The following is a 21,673-nucleotide window of genomic DNA, read 5'->3' on the forward strand; positions in this document are numbered from 1 at the left end:
TCTCATTGCAAACTGGAATACAATTTGGGTTGATGCACAATAACTCAAAGCAATTAGCTTAAATCATAATTCTAAATACAAAGCATTAAGCTCCAAGACTAAAAAACCTAAGTACAAGAATAATTCTTGATGATGGTTAACATTTTGAGGCAAACAACAGATTTGATCCATGTGAGAGGATGTTAGTATACACGAGCCTTTGGTGGGAAAGTATCGACCCCATCATCAAAAGTATTCATGTGATTTCAATCTCTACATATTAGAACATTGTACTTTCAAAATCTACCCAATTATAGCATTATACTATCATTTTTTTTACCAGAGCCTTATAGTTAAAAATCTACCCATCTATATCATTGTACTTCATATTTTTATTCACTGGAACGTTATACTTTAAAATCTACCCAACTATGGCATTATACTTTGGGTAAATTACATGGATGGTCTCTATGATTTAGGGTAATCTGCATGTTTGGTCCCTAACAATTTTTTTTAACTCGGACTGTCCCTAATTTATATTTTTTTTAAACGCTTGGTAGAGATGGCAACGGGGGCGGGTTTTACAGGGGACCCCAATCCCCATCCCCATCCCCGAATCCTCATTCCAATCCCCATCTACCATATTTAAATATATACATGAGAAATCAAGTAAAAAAAATTATCAGAGTGATATTTGAGGTAAAATAGATGAACAAAATACAAAAAAATTATACATGAGTTTAAATAAGATAAAAAGAAAAACAAAGTATAATTTCAACCAAGTAATTACTAATGAGTTAGGTTACTTGGATAAAATTCTATGTATTGTAAATTGTACTATAAATATATGTTTTGTATTACTTTTATATATTAATATATATCGGGGGCGGGTCCAGGGTCGGGGATTAGGGGTATCCCCATCCCTATCCCCGGTCAACTTGGGGATTCCCCGGTCAAAACGGGTGCGGGTTTCGGGTTCCCCATCGGGTATGGGGCTTTTTGCCATCCCTAACGCTTGGTTCCTATGCGTTCTAAAAAGACTATTTTACCCTTAATAATTTATTATTTATTATTTTACCTTTTTATATTAATAAGATATTAAAAAATAAAAAAAATTAAAAGAAACCCTAAAACCCTAAGCAACACCTCCCCAACCCCTCTTTGGCTCCTTGTTCACCCCTCGTCTTCCATCATCACCATTCACCAGCTGTATCACCGGTCAGCTGAATCTTCAGTGACCCCAACAACGTCATACATGGCTGGTGAACCTTTCATCTCTTCCCTCTCTTCACTCGTGGGATTAACCTATCTCTGTACTCCGCCTCTATTTATTTCACTTGAAAGCAGACGACACCTAAAACTCCAATTGTCTCACTTTCATTTTCCGCCACCATCATCTATTGCCAGTGCCACCAGAGAAGGCGGAGGTGAAGCATACACTCGAATCTGACGAGACAATATAAACTTGAGCATTGGCCTCTTTCTCTGTCTCAGACTGTAAAGCATGCTATTGAACCAGAAGTGACAAATACAATAGATTTCATGATTGATTTCAGTTCCGGCGCCCAAATCGACACTACAACACCGGTTAGGTTTGATTTCTGGTTCAATTTTCAGTTTAAGGTTTTATAAGGTTTGATTGAGTTCCAGGTTTGAATTAATTTTCACATTCAATTTTTGGTTTAATTTCAGTTTCAAGTTTGAATTCAAATTTGATCTTGAGTTTTGGGTTTGATTTCAGTTTCAGATTCGGTTTTAGTTTCAGTTTTAGGTTTGCATCCTAGATCAATTTAAGGTTCAAGTTCCATTGATTTGGGTGACTACTAGAATATGCTTCATTATAGCTGGAGAAGACAGTCATGTGGGAGGTGGAGGTGCAACCGGAGAAGACAATGTCAATGTTTGAGATTTTCCGCGACTGAGCACAAGGAGGGAAGGGAAGGTAGGGGATGAGGGTTGGGTGATGTATGTTCTTGAATCAGACAAATTCTTTTTAATTAATATTTTTTTAATTAACTGATAATTTAAAATAGGTAATAGAAATCAGTAAGGATAAATCAGTCTTTTTAGAACGGTCAGGGGCAAGCGTGCAAGAAATATATAAATTAGGGACGGTCCGAGTTAAAAAAAGTTGTTAGGGACAAGCACGCACACAGATTACCCTAAACCACAGGGACCATCCGTGTAATTTACCCCTATACTTTTAAGTTTTTCTCATTATAACATTATACTTTGAAAAATCTACCCAGCCATGGCATTGTACTTTTAACTTTTTCTCATTAGAGTATTTTACTTTGAAAAATCCACCCAACTATAGCATTGTACTTTGAAGTTTCAGTTTTTTTCTTATTAGAACATTATACTTTAACAAATCTACCCAATAAAAGAAGTGAAATTGCTTTGTATCCTAATGCCACTGCTATAAATGGATATATATTTTGTAGTACAATGCTGTAACACAGGAAGAAATGAAAGTAGGATGCTATGATAAACAAACAAACAAAAGTATGTTGCTATTTCATGCATTTAACCCCATTCATATATACAACATGTGCTTGTATATAAAAGAGACAGAGAAATTTACCCCAAGTTTGTGTTTCATCAATTTCTCAGCATCTCTTTTCTGCAAAACCATTGAATTTAAGTGTTCATGAGAAAAGATCAAGAGAAGAGAATGAAACTAAGATGAACGTGCTATAACAAACACCAAATTAATTTCAACCAGAGGGTGGTAATCTTTTCTAAGATTTGCTTTGAATTCATTGGTTTTTCCATTACATTTGAGGGAATCTTTTCCAATCCAGCCAGATTTTGAAAATGAAAAAAAAAGGCCAAAAGTTGAAACATGTTTACACAAATAAAGAAACTTTTAAGCTCGTCGACATATTTCATCGCTAAAGTAGCCACAAACGCTTTTTGAGATATGCAACTGGCACCTGAAGTAGTTGATTGGTTCAACAAATAAGAATTGAGTCATTATTCAACAAAAGATTATATAAAAGGCAAGGTTATTGCTAAAGTAGTTTTTAATTATAAGTCGTTAGCAATGAACAATTAATTAATTTCCACATGGTTATAAATTTTAATTGATTTAAAGTTACTGGCTAGTATACTATGTTAAGGGCAGGGGTAAAATGATCATTTACCCTCATTTGGACGGTTGTAAAAAAGAAACGTTCTTTGTTCATACTCTCCTTACGCAGACATAAATTTGAGAAATGAGAATGACCGTTTACAATCATTCAGTCGAAAAAAGAAAAAATTTATTTAGACGTAAGGGTAAAATGGTCATTCACTCCCATTCAGTAAAAAAAACAATCTTTCTTCATACAATACTTTCTCCAAATCCAAATGCAAGGATAAAATGATTAATTACTCTCATATAGAGAAATAGAAAATTTCACGTGTCATGTCAAAGACAACTTATCAGGAGCATCACGAGACATATGAAAAGAGTTTGGTTAAATAATAAACTTAAACTATTAAATATTAACGATGGTCGATCGCAGTTAGTGCATCTATTGTTTTCATTTTCTTTATTTGTTTAGTAAATAATAACTTAATATCAACCGTTATTATAAAAAAATTGTATTAATATAATTATAATATACTATTTGAAAAAATAAAAATTTGATTTAGCATGTTGAACTAACAACTGAATTGAGAAAGTCAAGAAAACATTAACTTTTTTACAAATTTGAGTTCGTTTCTTTCCTCTTTCCATTTCAAATACTATTTATACATACAACACTTTATCTAGATCAAGTTATATGCAACTTTTAATAATAAGAGAAGAAAGCAAAAACATACTTACAAGTCCAGGTGAACACTTTTTTATAGCTCTGAAAATGTCTGAAATACCATCACTATTCCCATGAGGGAACTAGTTGTATATGTATCTATGTCATGGAGGGAACGAAACAAAATACTAAATGGCTGCAAGAGTACTCAATTCCTTCACCACTTGATGTCTGATTCAAATTGGGCATCGGCTATAACAAAACAGAGTATAAATAATGAATTTTGTTTTAAGCATTCATTTTGTTAAAAAATAATATAAACAGGAATAATAAAATTAATAATAAATTACTTTTTACCTTTTTCAAAAGGAAAATCACTGAAAAAACAGATGAGTTTGCTTCTGTTTGCAAACAGCACATTCACAATTTCTGGTGGCTTTTTTCTGGTTAGTAGGGAACGGCTATTCCAAAAAAAAAAAACACATATTTTTAAAAACAAATATTTGTATAGGAATTAAAAAGTTGAATATTTGTTATATATGTGTATTACCTTGAACAAATGGAAGGCTTCTAGCTGCATGATATTGTTTGAATCCTACAGTGGAAGAAAAATGGTCAAATATTAAAAAAAAAATATATAAATGTAATAATAATATAGGACGTAATAAATAAATATGTTATGAACCGGACTTATAAGAACAAATTCAATAACATAAAAAAAGCAACCAACAGCTTCAAATATTGATTGATGACCTCAAATAAACCCAAAAGATTACAAGAACAAATGATAGGTCAGCAGATTCGAGATAGCTACTCTCCCAAGGAATAAATTCCAGATTTCACAAAAAGATTGATGCCTCACTCCCCATTCTCACTACCTTTTATACTATCTGACCTAACAAACTAAATAATATAAAATACCTAAATTGCCCCTGAACTAATGAGATTCTCTTTATTTATTGAATTTTCCATATTACCCTTATCTAGCCTATGTGACATAAGTTGATGCATAATGATACCCTCCGAAGATTCATGATAATTCTCATGTTGTCCAATGAGTAAACATATCAAACCATCACAGGGGTATTTGAACGATCCAATAACATTGCTCTTAGCAGCTAAAACATTTTTGTAGACTCTCAGTTTACAATTCAAGAGAATAAAATAAATAAATAAAAAACAATACTAATATAGAAATAAACAATAAATAACCTTCACATCATTTCGTCTAATAATGTAGTTGGGAGATTACACCAATGAGTTGTACTCCTAGAAGAACTGCATCAAAAAAGTATAATTAATAGAAAAAATTGAGCCAAGCGTTGACATATTTTCATTGGAGGGTTGTTGATCTAACAGAATCTTGGAAATTGAATTTGCAAATGTAGTTCAATTAATCAGTTCTTTAATGTCTTCAATTACCAAAATTAGTTCATACGCAATTGTAGGTGATATATCCACAACTTTTTTATAGCATTCATAAGCTACTAATGTATTTCCAAATGATTCATGCTCAATAGCACGGGCAAGATTTTCCTTTCATGACCTGTGCAACAAAATAAAAATTAAAAAAATATATAAATATGAAATTAGCTGATTTGTTTAGGGAAAATCACAAATAGAAACACACTTATTGAGTTACTCTCTCTACCAGTGTAGGAAATTTACTTAAGTTTATATGTATGGCAACAATGTAACTATGTTTTTTGATAGATAATAGCAATGTACTTTAATGAATAGTAACTGAATTGTTATTATGTGTAACAAAATATAAGTAGGTTGCTATATTGGACTACATATTGCCATTGTGATAAAAACATGTAAGTAGGTTGTTATTACGGGTAAAAAAATTAAGTACATTGCCTATATTGGTTAAAATATGAAGTATGTTATTTCTTGCAATCTGATCTAGATGCATTGATTTCCACAACTGACACCAATTACACTTTAGGAGTTCATCCTTAACTTTTAATCCGTTATGGATTCTAAACTCTCAACTTTTTTTTTCTGAAAATACAAAGAACCACATTAAATTTATTAATCAATAATACTACAAATTTATATGATAGAGTGTAGAAATTGTCAAATGAAAAATAGTACCTAGCACGCTTAATCTTCTGCTCATTCTTCATTGGTAAATGACCTCCATCAAAGACTAAAATAGGTTTAACACCATAATGTCACAACAAATTGACTCGATGCATACAAAAATCAACATGCCTAAAAGATTAAGAACACATAAGTCAGATGGGAATCTATAAAATCAATCACGAAATAATTTTAAGAGATTTCAGATGTTTCAACATACAAATGCTATCCGGAAGACGTTCAATATCTGTATCCGAAAATGTAGCTTCTCCAAACATTTTAACTGGCCAAGATTTTATGGTAAGTTCTTCCTGGCAATAATTTCTACTAAGATCTAGATTCCTGAGTGTAACATCCAAAAATTCATGAAAACTTTAAATTTTTAAAACCATCCCACAAACCATCATTGTTTACAATTTAGTTTTCAACACATGTTTAATATCAACATTTTCCCAAAATCATAAATTAAAACACGAGGAGGTGCTCGATCACGCCTTCGCCTTCCTGCGATCATCTGAGGTACCTGAAACATAACCCAAAACTGTAAGCCCAAAGCTCAGTGAGTTTTCCCCAAAATACCACAACACAAAACCAAAATAATAACAATAAACAACATGCATACAGAGCATTCAGTCTAACTGGAACACCCCACCGGCCTATAGTCTACCTGGTACGCTCACAGAATCTTCAGTATGATTGGTACGCCACATCGGGCCTTCAGCCATCTGGACCGTTCTCCGGGTCTTCGACCTGAGTACGCCCTACTGGCCTTCAGTCTATCCAGGATGCTCTGGGTCTGTTGGCCTTCAACACAAAGCAGGTCCGCCTAAACCCAACCACTCATACACCGTGTCCACACACACACACACATATATATATATATATATATATATATATATATATATATATATAACAAATAATCATACACTTAACTAGCCAATAACAAACACAGACAGATGTTACAGATCACTAAGTATAGCATCATCCTATCTACCCGGATACAGATCTAACAGATCACTACGATACTCAATCATGCAATAATCAGGATAATAATCCAAAAAAGCCGGCCTTGGTGCCATCGACCCAAAAGTACAGTGAGGAACACTCACCTCAATCCGCTGATAAACAATTGAATAAATCTCTGGTTGCTGGTCCGGAAAATCCCAGTGCTAACAAAGTCAAAACAACACCCAATCAGAAATTGGGTTCCAATCTATAACCATAAATCCATATTTGGGGTAAAAGATCATTTTACCCCTAACCTAGTTTGGTCCAAGAATAAGGCCCAAACTCACAATCTGAACGGCCCAAAGGCCAATTAATCAACCAAGGCTCAAATATGGCCCAATTTTCCAAATTGGGCCCAAACCCATTACATGGGCCTTACCCTAAAGCCCAACGCTTCTTCCTAGTCCAAAACACTTGTACTCAGATGACCCGTTAATAGAGGTGGCAATCGTGTCGTGTCGTGTCGGGTTCGTGTCGTGTCGAAACACTAAATGGGTTGAAAGTGCTTGACCCTAACCCGACCCATTTAATTAACGTGTCGTGTCGTGTCAACCCGTTTATTTTCGTGTCGAGTTCGTGTCGGGTTTCGGGTTAGGGCTATACCTTGAAATATGTCGTGTCATGTGAGGTTAAAAGATTGAGCATGTTGAAAGAGTAGGAGTTGGGTAGGCGGAAAGGAAAAACTAATAGTTTGGAGGCAGAATAGATGAAGTCATAGCAAGTTCAGATGACAAAATTAAAAGAGTGGGAGTTGGGGATGCGGATGACAAGGTCGTGAGGATATGAGAGTGGTGAAAGAGACTGGGTAGTTTGGGAGAGAATGGAAAAACTGAAATTAAGTCTTGATCTAGACGGCTAAGTCATTTAAACATTACAAAACCACTCAATTCGAAGGTTTTCTTTTACTTATGGTTTTGGTTTTGTATCTTTATAGTTTATTTAAATAATACAAAATACTTGCATATAAATAAACAGGTCATTTTCGAGTCATATTCGAGTTGAAATTCTCAACCCTAACCTTACCCGTTTAATTTTCGTGTCGTGTCGTGTCAACCTGTTTATTTAAACGGGTTGAAATATCTTACCCAAACCCGTTTATTTCGTGTCGGGTTCGTGTCGGGTTTCGTGTCGTGTCAATTTTTGCCACCTCTACCCGTTAATAACTCAACACCCAAGCTTAAAAGAAAGCCCAAAATGCAAAATCTCATCTGACTGAGTACGCTAAGCGTACGCCCACGAAACCCAGTACGCCCCGCAACCAATCCTAGAAAACATCTTAATTCCTTAAGACCTTAGTCCAAACTTCCAGATCTGATTCAAAGAGACTTCTTAAGTCATAAAGTTCCTGTGTTTATGACTTAGCATGACTTAATGAGACCCAAATCAAAACCCTAAGTCCCAAGCTTCACCAAAAGACTACCAAATCATGCATGGAAGGTTTATACTCATCAAGATCCAAACTTTATGACTCTATAACCCCAACAAAGGCCAAATATGAAGCTCAAAGGTTCTGGAGTAACTTCTACTCATAAGAACCACCACAAAGGGACCAAAAATCACCACAAAGTGCTACCTAGCTAGATCTACAAGAAATAGTTGTCAAGGTTGAGACTTTATACCTCCAGAAGTTAGATCTAAGTGAACAAAATCTAGATCCAAAAGCTCCAAGTCAAGCAATGACTCTTCAAGAAGTTCATTCATCCTCCTCAAGCACCAAAAGCACACATAAATCATTTTGAAGCTCAAGAATCACTCAAATGGGGGCTAAGGATCGATTTCTAGGGTTTAGAGGAATGGAGACTGAATATATTAGGGTTAGGTTATGAGATAAAGAGCTTAAATAGGGTCCAAGACTCTAAAATAGGGTTTGGGTCTGATTGGAGTACGCCCAGTGTACTTTTGGTATGCCCAGTGTACTCCTTAGAGCATCAGCGATCATACTGCTCGGTACCTATCAGAAAAAGGGAATGGTGAATAAAAATTAAAAAAGTCCTCATTGGTTGCATCTACCTATATAAAAAATATGGTTATATGCATGAACTAGCAACATACGTTCATTTATATATTTATTAAAGTATCCTACTATCATGTATTCCTGTTAATTGTACTTTGAAATCTAACCATTTATAGTAATATCATCAAAATACAAATAATATTTCACTTCTATAACATCAAATCAAAACACTGTTTATGGTACTTGTAACAGGTGCGGTATTGGTCATGTCCCATCCCAATGTCCAAATCGTGACCCAACCACTATTCGAGCGAGACAACAACCATCTGCAAATTTTATAGATTACCGCTCACAAACATCCACTACTTGGCTTCCGGATACCGGTTCAAGTAATCATGTCACTCCGGATCTCTCGAGCTTTGATCATTCGGAGGCATACCATGGTGATGATAATGTTCATGTTGGCAACGGTAAAGGTTTACCCATTCTCCATATTGGCTCCTCACAGTTTCACTCTCCAAATAAAACCTTTTCCCTTAAACATATACTTCATGTCCCAGAAATTAAAAAAAACCTTCTATCTGTTCAAAAGTTTTGTCATGATAACAATGTTTATTTTGAATTTCACTCTTCTTTTTTTGATGTGAAGGACGAGATTACTCACACTATCTTCCTCATGGGTCCAAGTAATGGTGGTCTCTATTCTTTCCACCTTCCGCAGATTCAACCTATTTCTAAAGTCGCCTTCTCTGTCACCCGTGCTTCCTCCACCACTTGGCATCAACGATTAGGGCATCCTCATCCGCAATTGTTGAAGTCGATGATTTCTAGATATAGTTTACCTTTACTAAATAAATGTGATACTTCTAGTTGTGATTCTTGTTCTATTGGCAAATCCTCAAAACTTCATTTGTCATCTTCTACTTATAAAAGTACGCATATTTTGGATTTACTTTTCTGTGATGTTTGGGGACCCGCTCCCATTGCTTCCTATGATGGTCATCGTTACTTTCTATTGTGTGTTGATCACTTTTCTCGCTTTATGTGGTTTTTTCCTTTAAAATCCAAATCTGATGTCTATGACACTTTCAAAAAATTTCTTGTCACTGTCGAACGACAATTCCAAACCAAATTAAAATCCATTCAAATGGACTGGGGAGGTGAATTTAGGAATCTTTCTCATTTTTTCTCTTCCCTTGGTATTAATCATCGTCTCTCATGCCCTCACACAAGTGAACAAAATGGACTCGTTGAGCGACGTCACCGTCATGTGGTCGAAACTGGTCTTACTTTACTTGCGCAATCTCGTGTTCCACAACATTTTTGGCATTTTGCTTTTGACACAGCCGTTTATCTCATTAATCGTATGCCATCTCGGACAAATTCCAACATCTCACCTTTTGAACACGTGTTTAATCACAAACCAGATTTTTCCTTCCTTCGGGTGTTTGGTTGTCAATGTTATCCACATCTTCGTCCATACAACAAGCACAAAATGGATTTTCGATCCCTACCATGTGTTTTTCTTGGTTATAGCACTTCTCATTATGGTTATCGGTGCTACGATCCCCTTTCTGATCGGCTTTATATAGCTTGACACGTTCGTTTCCACGAACAATCCTTCCCATACAAAATTATTGCCCCTACCGACCCCATCTTACCCACTCCAAATCCCTATATATCATCTTATCCTACTCCCGATCCTGCCATATCAACAAATACACCACCACCTACAACACCTAACTCGGCACCACCTTCAGCTCCACCATCTCCAACCCAACCCCCTCTTCTATATACCTATCATAGACGCCCCAATACACTTACCCCATCTCATCCAGACATACCTTCTTCTACCCAAACCCTACCACGTTCTCGGCCCTCCAACCTTCACCCTAATCCTAAACCCACTAAACCTTATAATGCCACATCTTACCACACCGAGATCTCCTCTCCTGAAACCGAACCAGCCACCTTTACCGTTGCTAACAAACACCCCCAATGGCGTCAGGCCATGGCAGAGGAATATTCGGCTCTTTTACGAAATGGTACTTGGTCCTTAGTTCCTCGTGTTCCAAATTCTAATGTTGTTGACTGCAAATGGGTCTACAAACTCAAACGGGACCAAACCGGGCTCATTAAGCGTTATAAAGCGCGCCTGGTCGCTAAAGGGTTTCATCAGCAGCAGGGTATTGACTATCAACAAACTTTTAGCCCGATTATCAAATCCACTACCATTTGGGTTGTTCTGTCCTTGGCGGTTGCACAAAAATGGCCCATGCGACAACTTGATGTGCAAAATGCTTTTTTACATGGAAATCTAACCGAGACGGTCTATTTGCAACAACCTCCAGGCTTTGTCGATCCCACAAAGCCTAATCATGTTTGTCTTCTTCATAAGTCCCTGTATGGACTGAAGCAAGCCCCTCGAGCATGGTTTCATCGATTGTCCACCGCTCTTCATGCTCTTGGCTTTACTGGCTCTAAAACCGACCCATCGTTGTTTATCTACTCCTCCAAAGGTGTTCTTTTGTACATGCTCGTCTACATTGATGATATTATCTTAACGGGAAATAGTACGGTTGCCATTGACCGTGTTGTGCAAAGTCTTAGCCGAACCTTTGCTATTCAAGACTTGGGGCCACTGTCATACTTTCTGGGAATTGAAATTATGAAACATAATTCTGATATGCTTTTGTCCCAAAGAAAATATATTCTTGAGCTTCTTCAACGAGCCGGCCTATCCAACGCCAAACCAGTGCCATCACCCATCACTACTACATCTAATCTTGCTCTTGGAGATAGCCCTCAGTTTGACGACCCTGTCAAATACCGCCAGATAGTGGGTGCACTTCAGTATGTGACTCTTTCACGTCCAAATATTTCCTTTGCAGTTAACAAGGTATGCCAGTTTATGCATTCTCCAACTCAAAATCATTGGGCGGCAGTCAAACGAATATTACGATACTTACTTGGCACGGTTACATATGGGCTTTTGATTAAACAAGATTTTGGTTCACGTCTACATGCTTACACTGATGCAACTTTTAATTCTCTTAGTGCCTTCTCTGATTCTGATTGGGCTGGTTGCCCGGATGACCGACGATCCACTAGGGGATATGCTATATATCTTGGGTCTAACCTTGTCTCGTGGTCAGCCCGAAAACAAAAGACTGTCTCTAGGTCATCTACAGAGTCTGAATACAAAGCCTTAGCCGATACAGTTGTTGAACTCACATGGCTTCTAACTTTATTGCATGAACTTCGGGTCCCTACTCGGTCTGTTCCAACCTTGTGGTGTGACAATCTAGGCGCAACATATTTATCAGCCAATCCTGTTTTTCACGCACACACTAAATATGTTGAGGTTGATTTTCACTTTGTTCGGGAAAAAGTTGCCCAAGGACAACTCTCGGTTCAGTTTATCTCCACAAATGATCAGATCGCAGACGTGTTTACCAAGCCTCTACCTTCACATCGATTTCTCTTTTTGCGGTCCAAGCTACAGGTCGCTCCCCGGCCTTAGCTTGCGGGGGGATATTAGACAATATTTTATATATTAGATTCTAGAGGGTTATAGTGTAAATATGTCTATTATATATATTCCTATGTAATCACGTTAATATATAATAATACAATTCAATCTTTTACAAAGTCTATTTGGGTATAATTTTTTGAAGTATAATATTCTAAATAAGAAAAAGAAAAAAAGTACAATGCTATAAATGTGTAAATTTTTCAGTGTAGAATGCCTTAATAAGAAAAAGATAGCTATTTCTTGCATTTATCTCAAACAGTTTAATGGTTTTGCATATCAGGATATACCTCCTCATGGTAATTAGTTGGGATCCCACCCATGTTGTAATGGACAGTAAGGCAAAACTGGAATTGGCTTCTTTGTAACATCAACACCAGCAAAGAGCCAAAGATGGCAGCAATTCCAGAGAAGCAAGGAAGTCTCTTCTTGAGAGCCTCTGGTGGTAGATGACCCAAGTGAAGATACATGTGCTCCTTCATTGTTCCTATTATATATAAGGAAGCAAGATTATTTTGGACAGAAAAAGAAAGATTAAACACATAATTTAACACTGAAAAGGCACGAAAAAGAAATGTCCACTGCCAAGTCCGGCAATTTTTTGAAATCGGATAAGGCTCCAATATTAATACAAACGATAAATGAGGTACTAAATGAAACCATGTTTAGAACTATATCAAGGATTCTTCTGGTATGTGTAGAGTAGTACCTGTATTGTTTTTAAATATAATTTGTTTATTTTTAGCTTATGATTTACTTATTGTCAGATCAATGTCAAAATTGAAATTAAACTAAGATGCATGACCACTAGAAAATAGAGAAAGTACCTGTTAGCTGTGACAATAGTTCTTTGTGAACTGGATTTTCCAGGTCTTTCGAGCTTCTCATAATCATCACACCACTACGTAAAACATCGTTCCACATCTTTGGGTTTCTATCTCAGTTGTAAAACCACATGACTGAAGAAGGTCTGTCGACCCAAAAATATGCAGACCTTTCAACGAAAGAATGCTCTGGGGTAGATGACTTATGCTTGTACCTTCTATATTTAACACTTCTAAACATTCCAAACGTCCAAATTCCTCAGGCAATTTGTCAACTCGAATACAATCTTGGAGATAGAAATATTTTAGACATTTCATCTCACAGATGCTATTCGGGATATCTTGTAAAAATTCACATGTCCATAGGCTTAGCACCTCTAAACATTCTAATTGGCCAAGATCTTCAGGTAACTTCTCAAGCAATGAACAAGAAATATCCAGAGATTTCAGATGTTTCAACATACAGATGCTACCTGGAAGCTGCTTAATCTTTGTATATGACAAATCTAGCTCCTCTAAATGTTCTAATAGGTCAAGATTCTTAGGTAACTCCTCGAGGAGGCAACACCATATAAGTTTGAGGAACTTCAGATGGTTCAACATATAAATGTTTGCCGGAAGACGTCTAATCATTCTAGCAGATGACAAAGTTAGCTTCTCTAAACTTTCTAATTGATGAAGATCATCAGGTAACGTCTCAAGCAACAAACAATATCTAAGTTCGAGGGATTTCAGATGTTTTAAGTTACAAATGCTATGAGGGAGGTGTTTAATATCTATAGACAACAAACTAAGCTCCTCTAGACATTGTAATTGGCCAAGATCCTCAGGTAACCTCTCAAGAAGCCGTAAATCAACAAGTTTAAGAAATTTCAGATGTTTCAACTTACAAATGCTATCTGGAAGATGGTTTGTCTTTGTAGACAACAATATTAGCTCCTCCAGAGATTCTAACTGGTCAATGTCCTTGATCGCCTCTACAAAACTGGCTTTGAGTTCAAGCTTTCTTAAACGTCGTAAACCACAAAGGCTTCTTGAAAACGTCTCAAGGTTTGTGCAAGCACACATACCTACAGAAAAAAGCATCTCAAGATTTCTAGTTAACGAGGGTCGATCTTCTTTATAGACACCGTCAAACCGAAACTTTGGCAAGTTACTTTTGGGGTGAAGCGGGCAACTTTCTAGGGACTCCCCCATCAAACGTAACTCGGCTAAAGGACCAACCTCAACAAATTCATCAACACTACAAGAAGTATTATACTTTATGTTAAACCTAAAAGATCTAAACCTCAAACAACCACTTAAGTCTATGTGGACAAGCTTTTTTAGACATCCAATGGAAGTGTGAAGTTCTACTAATTTACGACACTCTTTGAGATGTAACTTCTTGAGATTTGGAGTCATCCCAAGGTCAAGTGTCTTCAAGTTTGAATGACTAATTTTGAGTTCGGCGAGCTTTTGACATTCATTGGCCATGTGAAGTTCTTCCAAATGATAAGATTTTTCAAGATCTAACTTCTCGAGATTCGGAGTCAGCCCAATGTCAAGGGTCCTCAACTTTGAATCCGTGAGTAGCAAGCGTCTTAGATTTAGACATCTACTGGGAAAATGAAGTTTTTCCAAATAGCTGCATCCAACAAGAATCAACTCTTCAAGATTTGGCGCCAACCCAAGGTCAAGAGTCCTCAACATTGAACAACTGAGGTCAAGGAATTTGAGCTTGTTAAGGACCTAAAATAAGCAGAAAGAAAAATGCATATTGGTATAATAACAAAACAATGTATGTATATCATTATAATGAATCATGCAAAACAATCAACCAACCATAATTTTAAGATTACTTGCTTGAAATGTTGTGGGTAAAGATCTAAAAGGGTAATGGGTCCAATGTAGATATCGTAAACCATTTGGGAAATCTGGACTGAGCATACCAAACTCGAAATCTCTGGAACAATCTCCACTAACAGAAAGAAATCTAAGCTCCTTCATCTTTCTTAGACCTTTTATAAAAATATACGGATTGAATTCCTCAGTGTGGAATCGTATACATCTTGTTGCTTCAGTACCCTGCAATCCAAAAGAAGTCACCATGAAACTTGTGTCATAATAACTATAAATGTGTTGATTTTTCCCAACATACAAATAAACTTTATCCTTACCAAATCATTAGCCAATATATCTTTAATTTCATCGATTTTCCACAATCGGCTATGTTTATGAGGCTTATCGGGGTGCCAACGACGGACAATATTCCTACCCATTTCTACAATATGGTCGTGCATGCCTAGGTAATCATAATTAATAGTTATAAGGGATTTTTGTTGAAGAACTCTTAAACCATTTCTAGCATGAAATCCACAACTTTTGAGCGTTTTGATTGCTTTATCTTTCCGCCAACCTTTCTTGATGCATGCAACATCTAGGAATATTTCCTTGTAATCCTCCTCTAGACATGTATAGCTTAATTCTAATTTTTTCAAAGTTTCCGCTAATGGGATTGTTTTAAGCCTTTCTAAGGCATCTACCCATTCAAGCTTAGTTTTTCCACAAAGAAGTGAACCCAAAACCCTAATCGTCAAGGGAAGACCAGCAGCATAATGTACAACTAGTCTTGATAGCTCCTTGTAACCTTGAACTGGAATCTCTCTCCCAAATACAAACCTACTGAAGAGGCAAATTGCCTCCTTATCTGATAGCAGATTGACATCATGAATGAACTTCACTCGGTGTGCTACCAGCACTTGCTCATCTCTTGTTGTAATGATAATTACACTTCCTGCCTTAAACCAGTTAGGCTCACCTGCTAACACCTCAAGCTGGTCTATATGATCCACATCATCTAGAACAATAAGAACCTTCCTATTAGGCATCATCCTCTTCATCATGTTTTTCGTTTTTCCCTTCATGAACACTACTTACTCTGATGCCTTCATCATTAAAGGCGTCCCGAAGAACTTGTTTTTGCAAAGACTTCAAACCGGACAAAGAAGCATTTGAAACTTCCCTTACATTCTCCACGAAGCTTTTACCTTCAAACCGAAAGGATAGTTGATCAAAGAGAGCTCTTGCTAAAGTTGTCTTTCCAGCACCTCCCATCCCCTTGATCCCGATCATGCGGACATCATCACAACCAATTCCTACTAACTTTTCATCAATGTTGAAACTGATGGAACGTAACTCTAGTGAAATCTCTCCAACTATTCTCTGGATAAATTTAGCTTCATGCCTGTATTTTAAAGAAGATTCAGTTAGCTTACTCAAAATTCCATATGACCGGTCACTTTCAGATCTAGAACATACAACCCCATGTGAAAAACTTGAGTTAAAATTTGACAATCTAAGATACAGTAGATCAAAAAGATTCAAAATACAATATTATTGCAGTGAATGATTGAAGAATTACCCATCAGCAGTCTTCTTCAACTCCCATCCAGCCAGATCCGCTGCTTCTTTCAGAGTCTCTCTCCATTTTTTCCCAGCAAACTCTTCCTTTTCATGTTTTGCAAAGGATTCTGCCACTGCCCCGCTTTGTTTGCGAACTTCCGAGGGTTCCACATCATAGAAGACAGGGTAAGCCGTATGCTCGTTTGTCCCGTGGCACTCCATTATCTTAACAAGTTCATCCACGCACCACGATGAAGACGCATAGTTCTTGGAGAAAACAATGATGTAGAATCTGGAGTCTTCAATGGATCTGATGAGATCATCACTAATCTTTTTACCTTTTTTTATTCTCTCATCGTCCTTGTAAGTATGAATGCTTTTCTGCTGGAGAGCATGATAAAGATGATCAACGAAGTTCGTACGAGTATCTTCACCCCTGAAACTCAAAAACACATCATACTTAAAGCTCTTGTTAACGGATGACGTTGAAGAAGACGCCATTGAAGGTATGATTAAAGGATCCTAAAAAATCAAATCTTTGTTGGGAAATTTAATGCAAAATGATTGCAAAGAAACTTGAATAAGATGAATCATGTAAAGTCAACGTGATGGATTTGTTTGGAAAACCTTTGGAACGGATGGACAAGAATAGACACTCGTTTGGTAAAAAAATAATAATAATAATAATAAAAAAGACTGTATGTTTCATAATTATACATAAATGGTCCCTGTGTTTTGTCAAAAGTCACATCTTCAGTCCTTAACCTTTTTTTTATGTGAATGGTCTTTGTGTTTCAATTTCTTGACTTCTTGTCGCTTAGTCGTCCATGTAATTTACGAGTTTTATATCCTTTTCTATTTTATTTTAACTTTTGTATATGTTTTATTTATAAAAAATTATTTTTTAGCATAAAATCTAATTAAATTAAATTGTTATATATATAGGACCCACCCAAACCCCACCAGGCATCCCTCACTTCAACATGTTCAAAAATATGCAAATTGATTTTGCAAAAACATAAAACCACATATTGAACCTAGCAAAACCATATTTAATCGAAATAGAACCCAAAAACAAGATCGAAATGGAACCCAGCAAAACCATTTCAATAGAAATAGAACCAAAAATACTAGATGGTTATGAGACGGAAGTACGCATTCTAATTAAAAAAAATAAATAAATAAATAAATAAATAAATAAAAAAACCAAGACACCTTGAACAAGATACAAGGAATATAAAGAATCCAGATGCTGATGAGAAACCCCATTTATTTTTGTTCATCTATATATTTTAGTCTAATGAAAAAAAACCTTGAAAAAGAAGCAAGCTCACTGGTGACCGACAAATCAAGTGGCGGCGACACTGGAGCAAGGGATGGTGAATGGCAAATCGATTGTGCGATGGTGATCGGCAATGAAGCTGTGACGATTAGGGAATCAAGAGGTGACGTCGACGAAGCAACATGAATCCTGCAATTGCCTTTCTTTATGATGCAACATCTCGTTCAAGTTTGGGCAATATTCGAATCTGGATGATAGAAACCGGGTTAGCGTCAAAGCATCCCCTTTCCTCCAATTTTGTCTATCACTCTTTGTATTTCCCGTTTAGGTTTCTTCGTCGTCTGTCGTCTGTCGTCGGGGTTTTTCAGATTGGACGATTCCCAATCACTGCTTTCTTGAACATTTCTTCAACACACACTGATACACACATAGTGAAGGTTTCTCCGTCGTTTGCCATCAGGGGTGTTGCTATTCACACCCGAATTTTGGGTCAAAACCATATTTTGAAAAAAGTGAAAACCACGTTTACTTCTTAAACCCGAATTGACAGGACTTTTATAATTATTATTGTCTACCTACATTTCAAACTTTATTTTGCATAATATTTTTGATTTTCCTTTTTTTTCTTTTTAAGTCTAATCAATGTTATATATAATCCCACATTTTACCCATTCTTTATATTTTTTGTTTTATAATCTATTATCAAAGATTAAATAATTTTAACATTTTTACCCCTTCTTATAGTTAAAACATATTTTCAGTTTATACCCTTTTTTATTTAAAAAAAAATTACTTTCATTCCTTATTACTTCAATTTAGTATATATTGATATTTCAACTTTTTAACACACACATATACACACGAATGCTCCCTATGGTTTGGGGTAATCTACGAATTTGGTCCCTAATTTTTTTTTCTTAACTCGGACGGTCCTTATTACATCTTTTTGTTGTGCGGTTAGTCCGACCTAAAAAGACTGTTATGTCCTTATTAACTATTTTAATTAATTTTTTATTTACAAATTATTTATAAAATTTAAAGATAATAAGACTCCCTTCCCCTTCCATTTATCTTCATCACTATGAAATTGACCTCCACCCTTTTATTTAATGTCTTTTTTTATTTTTTGAATATAAACAAATCGAAATATGATATTTTTCGTATTAGGCAAAACTAATAACTATATTTACATTTATTGTCCTTTAACTTACCCTATATTTACAATAAATACCCTATCTTTATTTCAGTGCAGTATAAATGAATCCCACTACGTTCAAATCAAAATAATATAACTACATTTACATTTATGTCCTTTAACTTACCATGCATTTACAATAAATACCCTATCTTTATTTTAGTGCAGTGTAAATGAATACTGATTACGATCAAATCAAAATAATATAACTATCTTTACATTTATAGTCCTTTAATTTACCCTACATTTACAATAAATATCCTATCTTTATTTTAGTGCGGTGTAAATGAATACCGATTATGTAAGTGTATTATGTTTCAGAAGTTATTACTTACTTGAAGAAAATGTGGTTGACATAATATAAAGAAAAGTTTGTATTTGTTTGGACCGATGTATTTCTCCATTTTGGGAATTACACAACCAATAGAGTGGAGAGTCACCATGCCAAAGTAAAATTATACTTGGGCTCATCACAATCAGATTTAGCGACAGTATTACCAAGAATTCATGATGCTGTTCAGTCACAAGACTATGCTATCAAAGCAAGTTTAGGACAAAACATGATTATTGCACGACATCGTTTCATCCATCTAATTTTCAGATATTTGGTTGGTAATGTTTCAATTTATGCACCTGAAATAATTTTCAAGGAATTTGAACAAATCAAATTCCTTGAAATTTGTGGATGTCAAATGCGTACTAGTCACGAGCTACCATGTGCGCACGAACAAGCGGTATATTTAAAAAATGAAAATCCAATACCATTTGATTCCATTCATAACTTTTGGAAAAAATTTAATTTAGATCCATGCATCCGAGTGGAAGATGATGATGTTGATGTTGAAGGTCAAACGTCTAACACACAGTTGAAAAAACAATCAAGATCTAGTAAGTTTAGTTGGGTGCGGAAGTTAAAATGTAACGACGTGAAAATTAGAACAAATTTTCATTTTTCAAACAAAACATGTCTCATACAAATCATCTCAAAACTCAAGTGTATCAAATGTTATCACGGTAAAAACATATCCCATAATCTCAAATACAAAATCCTCTATCAGTGTGTACAAATCATGCCGGTGCCTTCCCGCGATCCTCGCTAGTACCTGTAACACATATCACATAACACGGTAAGCATAAATGCTTAGTGAGTTCCCCAAAATACCACATACAGCACATAAGCCACTCGAGGCTATAACTCGGTAAGACCCTCCGGTCAATGTGTCTCAGCGGGACCCTCCAGTCCTGTAGCTCGTTGGACCCTTCGGTCTGGTCTGATCCAGGACCCTCTGGCCTCATGAGTCGTTGGACCCTCTGGTCCGGTCTATATAACACATAGCATACATATAACACAATGCACATAAATCTCAAACATACACATACACATAAGACCCTCTGGTCTGCACATAGATACCATTCAAGGTAATGTATAGTGAGAAGACTCACCTCGTATGATATCTAGTAACTCACGTGCTCGATATCCCCGAACTCGAAACAATGACCTAGCTCCCGCCTAATTACATAAAGTAATTACCTCAAATCAATAACGGCTCTCAAGGCTAGACAAATCCCTTCCTATGTTCCCTCGGAAGGCTAAAAGATCATTTTACCCCTCTAATGGTCCAAAAGTCCAAATGTTGACCAAACCCTAAAAGTCAACGAAAGTCAACTGTACGGAGTTACACTGCGCGTACCAGCTCTGTACGCGGGGCGTACTCCGCGGTCATCCAGAATCGGGGTACTCGACCCCCTACGCGGCGCGTACTGGGATTTACACTCGGCGTAAGTCCCAGTTTCATACTCTTAATGGTTTTTGGTCTGAAACGGTTAAGACACAAGCTCCTATTCCAGATCTAGTCCTTCTAATGCCTCATAACCCATAAAGTCGAAGCCTTTAAGCCTTTGCATGGCTGTAAAGGTCACCAATCACTCCAAACTCTTATCCTCTTTCCTCATTAAGCTCTTATCTCATGCATGACTCAATATTAACGATCAAGATTGGATTTTTATAGATCTACAACACATTTTATACTGAAATGGGGCAGATCAAGGCTTATGGAGACCATTTACTCATAAAGTCTCCATCTTTGGGACAAAAACCCTAAAAATGGTCCATAATGCACAAATCCAAAAAGGTTAAGAAAGCTTTGAGCTTTTTAACTCCAAAAGAAGCTCCAACCTCTAAAAAGCTCAGATCCAAGGCTTGCACTTCAACTCTAGCTTCTACAATGGCCCTTCTTCTCTTTAAAATCTCATAAGAACACTTTATCAAGCTCAAACACACACACACACACACAAGCTCTAAAACGAAGGCTTAGCTCTTTAGGGTTTCACTCACTGGAAATGGTGGCTGGGATGGAGGCCATAACATTCCTTTTATAGTGCTCAAGTCTCATTTAGGGTTTCATGTCTGAGCCCAGTACGCCCAACATACACTATGGTACGCCCAGCGTACTGGGTAGCATTCGCGTCAAGAGTACGCTCAACGTACTCTTCAGTACGCCCAGCGTACTCATTTGCTACAATATTCTTCCATGGGCTAGTTTTGACAACTTGGAAAAGAAGAGGGATTAAATAGTTATACCTGATTTCTGGATGTTACAATTCTCCCTCACTAGAATCAGACTTCGCTCCCGAAGTCTCATTCAGCAAATAACTCTGGATGTTGCTCCCGTATCTCCGACTCCGGC

The 21,673-nt window shown here is 36.4% G+C and overlaps 1 pseudogene across 1 annotated transcript; it reads right to left on the reverse strand.

The window, feature by feature from the left end:
• Nucleotides 1-6,169: 6,169 nt before the first annotated feature.
• On the reverse strand, nucleotides 6,170-17,090 carry LOC145108960 (disease resistance protein RPV1-like; annotated as a pseudogene). Its single transcript, XR_013708680.1, has 8 exons — nucleotides 16,529-17,090; nucleotides 15,285-16,351; nucleotides 14,950-15,192; nucleotides 13,129-14,856; nucleotides 12,592-12,788; nucleotides 8,435-8,766; nucleotides 6,475-6,976; nucleotides 6,170-6,330 (listed from the first exon to the last, which is right to left on the reverse strand). The product of XR_013708680.1 is annotated as a disease resistance protein RPV1-like (transcript).
• Between the last annotated feature and the right edge of the window lie 4,583 nt (nucleotides 17,091-21,673).

Source organism: Lactuca virosa, chromosome 4, assembly GCF_052849685.1.
Source record: "Lactuca virosa cultivar CGN04683 chromosome 4, Lactuca_virosa_CGN04683_v6, whole genome shotgun sequence".
Classification (NCBI taxonomy): Eukaryota; Viridiplantae; Streptophyta; class Magnoliopsida; order Asterales; family Asteraceae; genus Lactuca; species Lactuca virosa.